Source organism: Falco naumanni, chromosome 15 (genome assembly GCF_017639655.2).
Source record: "Falco naumanni isolate bFalNau1 chromosome 15, bFalNau1.pat, whole genome shotgun sequence".
Taxonomy (NCBI): Eukaryota; Metazoa; Chordata; class Aves; order Falconiformes; family Falconidae; genus Falco; species Falco naumanni.
Genome location: NC_054068.1, coordinates 1,685 through 10,578, shown reverse-complemented (window position 1 = coordinate 10,578; position 8,894 = coordinate 1,685). Strand labels below are relative to the sequence as shown.

General features: G+C 55.6%; 1 non-coding gene across 1 annotated transcript; it reads left to right on the top strand.

Moving 5' to 3' along the window:
• Positions 1–8,193: 8,193 nt before the first annotated feature.
• LOC121098166 lies at positions 8,194–8,278 on the top strand. Its single transcript, XR_005831193.1, has one exon. It is a non-coding gene; the product is annotated as a small nucleolar RNA SNORD45 (small nucleolar RNA).
• The last annotated feature ends 616 nt before the right edge of the window (positions 8,279–8,894 follow it).

Here is an 8,894-nt window from a genome sequence, read left to right as displayed (position 1 = left end):
ATTCACCAAAATCTTTGTTGGGATGAGATTTATTAGAACATCTAGATGTTTAAAGAAGGAGAAATGAAACCAAAATTTAAAAATAATCAATTAATTGAAATCTTGAGCTTATCTTTGATTCAACAGAAAAGTGGAAAAGAGGATCTCCCTGAAGTAAAAGAAATCTTTAACCAGGTATATCCGGGAGTAAATTCCAGGTAAGGCAAAAAATGCTTTACCTGTTACAGTAAAAATGATAAGCAGGAGGCCTGCCTAGTTCAGGTAAAACAATATCCCTTGGTCAGCAGGGCTGTGGGGGATATTGGCATAAAAACTGAAATAAAACGCACTGTGTAGTAGTTCTACAACCAATGTAAATCTGTGTGTTTTACCACGACACAGACTTGTTATGGGATGCGCAGATGAAACTGCATTGACAACGAAATGCTGAATGATGAATGATGCACCACTTATCTATAGGATGATGTACTTATGTTTATCTAAAAGCTGGGAAACACGCAAGGACCCTTATTGCTAACATGAGGGATGTACTAATTGCGAAGTCCTTGGATTTGTCATCTTTAAAAAGGCTATCTGGTCCTAAGTTCCTGTTGTTTATGAAAGGTGGCAAAGACAAGGACTTAAATCATGGTCACTAGTTTAGTGAGATGTGTAAATGAGTTCCTGGCATTGTAATGAATATGTGAACGATTTCCTGGAAAGTTAATGAATAGGTCTGAGTTGCTTGTATAAAGAGGGGACTGAAGAATCCCCTCGGTGTGCATGACTTTGGTGGAGGGATCCCCCATGCACCCAGCACTGGTGAATAAAGATAACCTCCTCCGCTCACTCGAATATTGGTGACTGACTCTTTAAAAATCACTCTGGGTAACTGAATGTTACCGGCGGAGGCTACACAGGGCCTACAGGAAGATCATTTCATCCAGTCTCTCCACCGCCGTGCCAGGGTGCGTCCCTCATTTTCCACTGGCACAGCACCTCTTGGTGCTCAGCGCTCCGCTGCTGTGGCTGCAGAGCCAGATACTCACTGCACTGTGCACTTCGGGTCTGCCAGCAAAACCCACGGCTCACCTGGCCCAGGATCTAAGGAATGTTTGTTATTTCCCTGTGCCTCAGTGCCTAGCTGTTAGGCAGGGATGCCAGGGAACTGCCCTCACATTAAGAGGCCACAGAGGAAAAAAATTGTTATTTCTGATGCACTCTGATGTCAGGGGTGAGATGAGAAAACAACAGCCTGCGAGGAAGATCAGCACTGCTGTCAGTGCAGAGGATAGCATGGCTGATAAATAAGGCCTTGGGCTACAGAGTGCATTACAAAGATCAGCAAATCCAGAAATGAGTACTGACATGCCTGTTCAGCGGGCACAGTGGGAGTGCTGTGCTCTACCTCGTGCTGTAGCTGTGTGACGGATCTGCCCCACGGAGGGGGCATCCACCCACCTGGGTACCGCACCGCTTCACTGTGCTGCTGCTGGGCTGCAGATGCAATTGCACACCCATCGAAGGGGCATGGGGGTGTGAACTGGCTGGAGTGGAGGTGATGATGGGGATACTGGGTATTGCGAGAAAGCAGGGGAATTCCCCACTGAGGGCTCCTGAGGCGGGCACGGTGTGAGGTGGGAGTAGGACCAGGCAGTGCAGTATCCCACTCTCCGTACATTTTAGCTGTGTGCTCCTGGGTAGCCCAGGTCCTGTGGCAGGATTTTGCTCTGTGATGTGGACTCACTTGCACAAGCTACTTCCTCACTGCAAACGGGGCGATTAGAGCCCCTCTGCCTCTGAGATGCACCCCTTCCCCCAGGCCTGGCTGGGTACCCCTGCTCCAGGCTGGTGCCTCGTGGCCCTACGGCTGAGGTGGGAAGCAGGATCAGGAAAGCAATACACGGAGGAGGCAGAGACTTGCCGGGCCGACCCTGTCTGTGATGCGGTGGATGTCGCTGTCCTGCAGGGCAATGGGTGGGAGTGAGCCATCACCCCCCCCCCCCCCCCCCCCCCCCCCCCCCCCGGGCAGCAGGCAGGGAGCACAGGAGCAAAGGCATCTGGAGGGGCAGGAGAGGAGCAGCAGCAAACTGCTCTCCCTGCCTGAAATCCTGAGGCTGCAGAGCAGGCACAGAGGCTCTGCAGGAGAGTTTTACTGCAGGTCGATGTTTGAGTGCATTCAGGTGAGAGAGTGGCTGGGGAAATGGTAGGTGAAGAACTAATTGCTTAGTAAAAAGGCTGCTTATTCTGTCTGACGTGCGGAATTAAACTCCGTAACCCAGGGTAAGTTATAAAGCGGGTGTGTTTATTGCGGTGCCGGGTGCAAGGGGGGTCGCTCCTCCTGACTTGCACACGTAGTTTTACTCACATATTTACACAGTGAAGTTGGTTAGTTCTGCCCAAAGTCTACACCTACGAGCTAATTATGGTTAGTTGCATTCTCGCTTCAATTTAAAGGTAGAGTTCATTTTAAATTTACTCCCCTGTGCTCCCCGAGCGGGGGGGGTTCACTCTCTTCGGGGGGCCATTTGAGTAGGAGGTCGGGATCTCCCCCTACCACAGTGATTTTACCCTGGTGTCCTTGAGTCTTACCCCTTCAGCAGCCCGTTTTCTTCCAGCAGCTCGCAGGCCCCTGCCAGAGGCTCCGTATTCACACGCCGGTGGGGCTCGGCTCCCCCTGCCCTGGCTGCCCCCCGAGGCGCTGAGCGGGCGAGCCCCAGCCCCTCTCTGCAGGCAGGGAGGCTCCTGCCCGCCTGCCGACGGCTGCCGGCCCCGGGGCGGCTCCTGCCTGCAGCCCGGCTTTCGGGGGGCACCGCGCTGTCTCGCATCAAGTCCCCCCCTTTTCTTTTCCCTTAGCAAATTCTTTTGCTTAAACAATACCATTCTTAGTATGGATTCTGGTAAAATATTTCCCATCTTCTAGCCTTTGTCTTAGCCCTTGTTTCTTCCATTCTTCATAACTGCTATCGTTATTTTTTTTTCACATGCACAAAAGCATCGTAATGTAATACAAATCAATAATTCTAATACAATAATTATGATAACTACAACAAAGGGCTGCTTCAGCCACGTAAAATGAGGTAGGCAAGAAGTAAACTTTTCCCAGAGGTCAGAAAATCCAAGGGAAGTGTCATCTAGGGATACTTGATGTAGTATTTTGGGGGTTATCCAATTTTGTTGCAAATCCGTTTCAATACGTTTTTCTTGGTTAACATAGACACAGCAAGTTTGATTAATAACCATACACAATCCTCTTTCTTTTGCTAAAAGTCTCTTCAGACCCATTCAGTTTTGAAGTACTACATTTCTTAATGAAGAAATTTTGTTGGACTCCCTGTACAGCGCCTATGGTGAGTTTTTCCATTTGTTCTATTGTGGCAGAAAGATTTATTATTGCTTTTTCTAACTCACCCCTAATGAAGGAAGATGCCATCTCGCAAAACTATGGAATACTGAGGGGCTTTTGGGTCATCAGGGGGTTATTAGTTCCTCATTTAACCAATTTCCATGGGGATCTCAAAACACCCGGTGGAGGACGCGAATGATTAAATATCCTGCCTTGGGGAACTGGTATCCTACCCCAGACTCACCTTGCTGTCAGTTAGGTAGTCTTTTCCTGGCCCTGCCATCTCCACATAACCACCATAATCCTTGATGTAAGCAACCATAGGTCTGATTAGCGAGCATATCTAGATGCACTTTCCCACATTTCGGGGTAATACTATATTTTCCTTTTGTATTAGTTGGTGTTAGAATTGGCGGGCCACATACACTCCAATTCAGAGCAGTATAGTTTAAATTGAGCCATCCTGTCAGTGGAGCATTCATTCCCATCATTCCCTCTAATTATCGTAGAATTTCCTGATTTCTGTACTTCATATCAGGGTCCTGCTGTACTATCTGGAGATTTGTAACAACCAAACCCTTTATGATTAAATGGCCAGCTCCAATTTGCCTGTGATACCATTACACCATATAATGGAAATCCTGTACTACCTCTGGAAAATGATGAACACACCCAGCAATCTGCCAGATTCAAAGCATTCGTTACATTATGAGTTAATTGTACAAACAGATTCTGGTCCCAAGAATGAGTTCCTACTGTACAGAACTTTGTTAATATACAATCAACGGTCTTTTCGTTGGATCCGAAGCCACAGAGGTCTGGTAGGTGTTGATTTCCATTGTGACTTAGGGGCTGCCTTCGCTCTGGTGTGGTGGATCCAGGATGCTTGTTCCTTAACTCTGACTGCGGTATGGGATGTAAGCAGTATTTGGAAAGGGCCTTCCCACTTCTGTTCCAGAGGTGAACCTGAAAGAGGTCTGACACATACATAATCTCGTGGCTCCATGTTATGCACAGGTCCATCAAGACCTGGAGCTCCAGTTCCTAAAACTACGTCTCGAAGCTGTTTCTGCATGCTTCTTCCATAATCAGTAAGTACTTCATTCTCAACTCGGGCTGACGCTCTGCTCCTATACAATATCTCAAAAGAGCTTAGCCCTTCTTTAGCTCTGGGCTTGGTTCTAATTCTCAGGTGCATCAGAGGCAATGACTGAGGCCAAGATAAACCAGCCTCCTGTCCAGGTTTTACAATTTGCGGCTTAATTAGTGGTCAAGTGGAAAATGAACCACCTTGCTTGTGGATTATATGGGGTGTGTAACTGCCAGTCTATTCCTAAAAATTTAATAACTTGCAGAATGACTTTTTCAATGAAGTGTGGCCCCCAATCTGATGAGATTACTGCTGGAACCCCCAATCTCTGTACTCTTTCTTGTAATAGTACTTTGGTTACTTCTTTAGCTTTGTTGGTTTGGCAAGGGCGTGCTTTGGGCCACCCTGAAAAGGCATCCTCAATACCTCCTGCATGACCAGCAGGTATTAGGACACCCCCCTTTTCGGGTCAGTGAGCCTGGATTGAGATGACGGTGCCACCTTGTCCCGCGGCCCCACGGGGATTTCAGGAGTTCACCTGGTTCCCGGCTCCCCCTTCAGCTCAGCTGTCCCCCTGCCCGCACGGACCCGCCCCAGCCCCTCCGCGCCCCGCTGGGGTCTCCTTCACGTGCCCACATGCCGGGGGCGTCCGTGCCCTGGGGAGCCCGTCCCGGCGCGGGCACGGAGGGGAGCGTCGCAGAGCCCCCCGGAACGGCGAGCGCGGCTCGGGGAACGCCGGCCGAGGCGTCCCGGGGCAGGGGGGGCGCGGGGGCCCCCAGCCCCGCAGCGGGCTCGCTCCCGGGGCTCGCTCCCCGTGCCCCGAGTAACCCTCCCGACGCCCCCCCCGGCGCCGGGCGAGGGGCTGCGAGGGAGCCCGGGGGAGGGGTCGGGCCAGGGCCCCTTTCCCCGGGGGACCCCGGGGCGGGGGGACCCCGGGGCGGCTGCCGGCGGCGGCGGGGCCAGGGCGGGGAGCGGAGCGGCCGCTGAGCGCCGCCGGGGCCGCGGCCGCGCCGGGGCAGGTGAGCGGGGGTCCGGGGCGGCGAGCGGCGGGCGCGGGGGAGAGCGCCGGGGGGGCGGCGGGGGCCCGGGCCGGGGCGGGGAGCGGGGCCGGAGCCGCGCTGGGGGGCGCGGGGCTGCGCGGGGGGCCGGGGGCTGCGCTGCCGGGGGGCGGCCGCGCTGTGCCGGGAGCGCCGGGCGGTGCCGGCTGCCGGCACTCGGCTGCGGCAGCGCTGCCCGGGCCGTGCCGGGGGCTGGCGGCGCTGCGGGCCGGAGCGGCGGGGCCCGGGCTGCCGGCGCGGCGCGGGGGGCGCTTTGCTGCGGGGGGGCGAGCCCGGCGGGGGGGCCGGGGGCGCGGGGGAGGCGAGCGGACCCTGCGGGGGGGGTGGGGGTGTCCTCCTGCCCGCCGGCCGCCTCGGGGGGCGGCACGGGGGGCTCCAGCCGCCCGCGAGCCGGGTGCGGGGGCCCCGGAGGGTCCGGGGGGCTGAGGGGGGGGGCGGGGAAGCAGGAGGCCGCCCCCCGGGCGCCGGCGCCTCCCCAGCTCGCCAGACCCCCGAGCCTGCCGCGGCCCCGCTCGCCCCGCGCCGCTGCCCCCGCTGCAGCATCTCCCCCGCAGCCGGGCCCCAGCCCCAGGTGCCCCCCGGCGCTGCCGTGGCGGCGGCCAGCCGGCCCCCCGCTGCCGCTCGGGAAGGGCCTGCGGCGGGGAGCGGCTCCGGGCGGGGCCGAGCGGCGTCCGGTCACGGCCCCCTCGCGCTTCTGTCCCTCTGCCGGGGGCCGCGCCGCCTCGGGCTGGCGGGGGTTGTCCCTGCCCGGCCTCGCCCCCCCGCGGCGCGGGTTGCGGGAGGGGAGCGGGGGCACGGCCCGGCTGCGGGCGGGAGCTGGGCCGGCCGGGGAGAGGCGAAGGAGAGGGGAACCCGAGGGCGGCGCGGGCAGCAGCTGCCTCCTGCTGCGGGCACGGAGGGCCTGGCCCTGCGGGTGGGGGGGGACCAGCCCCGCAGCAGCCGGGTGCCAGCGTGCACAGCGGGGGCCGTGTGTACACCCACCGCCTGGGGCTGGCCCCCGGTGCGCGAAGGGAGCGACGCGCCCGTGTCCGGGAGCCGCGTCTTGCGAGGAAGAGCCGTGAGACACCCGGGGGTTACCGGGGCGGGGGAGCCCGAGCGGCCGGCGTTCTGCGGGAGGGAGGCAGGGGAGGAGAGAGGGGGAACAGGCGCGTCTGAGCCGGCACATTTTCGCAGCTGGCACCAAAGCGAGAGCTGTGGTGAGTCCTGGTCCGTGGGACCCTGTCTCCCCCTCTTGTGTGCCCCAGGCGCCCCCTGCCCCCTCCTCTGCCCCCCCTCCCTTCCCTGTGCCGCTCTGATTTTGTGTGTGTGTGTGGGGGGGGTGACCCGGGCTGGACCGAAGCTGCTCTTACCGCTCCCCCTCCTCCGCTGGACAGGGGGGGACAGAATATAACAAAAAGCTCACGAGTGGGCACAAGGATGGGGAGGTCACTCCGCCATTACCTCCGTGGGCGAAACAGACTGAACCTGGGGAAATCAGCGCGATTGATTAGCAGTCAAGTCAGAGCAGGAGAATGTGCAGGGAAAAGCAAATCTTCAGAACACCTTCCCTCCAGCCCCCATTTCTACGGGGCTTAACTTTACTGCCGATTTCCCTGTCTCCTCCCCGCAGGGGGATGGGGAACGGCAGCTGCGGTCAGTTGATCATCACGTTCTTGTTCTTTCTCCTCCTTTCCTCATCCTCCCCAAACCTTGCCATACAAACCCATCGTGTTTTGATTCCCTGTAGCTCTCCATCCTGTTCTTCTGTCCTGCTCCCTCTTCCCTTCTGTCTTTCTCTCTCATTCTGCTGCTCCCTTCTCTTTTACTCTCTCTGCTTGTGTCCCACTCCCTCTCCTTCTCCCCTTTTCTTCATCCTCCGCCTCTGTCCTGCAGCCCAGGGCTGGTTTTCCCGTTTACATCTCTGTCCTCATCTGTATCCGTCTCTTTTTAGGTTTCTTCTTCTTCTTCCCTCCCCCCCCCCCCCCCCCCCACCCCCCCCCGCCTTTCCCCTAATGTTTCTGGTCTGTTCCCTGACGTTCTTTTCCTCCTTGCACCTGTAAGTGCCACTCGGGGTCCAGGGAGTTGTCTGGAGGTGGGGGAGCACCTTCAGGAAAGTCTGTGTCCAAAGAGGCACTTACTACTGTGGAATTCCTGACTCCCCCCAGGCATGGAATCTCCCAAGCCAACACCACAACTGACCTTTTCTTGGTGTTTTTTTAAAGGTGATGCCATGAAAGGATGGGGTAAGAAAACCTGATGCCCTAAGCGTGTCATTTCCAGAGAAACATGTTGCTTATACGCCTTCATCTGGGAGGAGGACAGGTGAGTACATTGTGTTGTTTCAGCGCAGCTGTGCTTTTATTAAGAGGAATGACCTTCTTTTCTTGTTAAGAGTTAGGGGTTTGCTTTTTCTGAGAATTCTGCCTGTCTGTTCAACAATTGCTGATGTGTTGCGTGCTTTTCCCTCGAGGAAAAGGACCCTGTCCTCAGTCTTATTTATTCACCATTGCTGGCTCTGTTGTAGAAAAAATTTCTCACCATAAGGCTCCAGCACTTCCAAACGGCAGCTTGGTGGTCTGCATAATGTATCTGTAGTCCCGTCTCAAGGAATGCGTTAATGGTGTTATGAATTATAAATTCGTAAAAAGTTAAAAAGTAAAAAATTAAAAGCTTCCTGCCGTAGGAAGACAGTGTGTTGGGTTTGAAACCTTTGGGTAGGACGGAAGGAGGTTGCCACCCTGGGTCAGTGGTGAGTGCTGGCATGTGTCGTCTGATCTAGCGCTGATGTCTGTCACCACTTTAGCTCTAGAATTACTCTGAGACGCAGGGAACTCCAGTTCCCTTCAGGCTGCAGCCTTGGAGGTTTTCCAAGCAGTGGGATGCAATTCCTGTCACGAGCTGTAACCCAGCTTAAGGAGAAGGGGGCACAGTTTGAGTTTTCTTCCACGTAGGCATCTGGGAGGTACAGTTCTGAGCTTGATACTGCTACTAGGAGATGCTTTCAAGTGAACTGAGTGTGGCTCTGGCGACCCAAAGCTGGACAGGGTTGGCAAATGGTGATGTAGAGTTTTGGTGGTAAACTTGACCAGCCTGTCTTAACGAGCAGGCATGTTCTTTGTTTGCAAGCACCGTTTAGTCCCACCTAGGCATCCCGAAAGTTTGAAGGGCCGTGGTCACATCATCCCTTGGTCACAACGCAATGAACAGTTGCCTGTGCAGAGTTGTTAAGTTTTTAATAGCTATACATTTGTGTTCATGTTAAAATACTGTTTGAAGGATAAAGGGGACACATCCTCTACTTGTGGTGTTCAGGAGATCCATGTGGAAGAGCACCCTAAACCATCCATGTAATGGCTTCGTGCGTGTTCATACGAGCCCAGCCCTGAGCGAAAACGCACGAGAAGGGAGCAGAGAAGCTGTCAGGACCGCCTCGGCTTGTGTA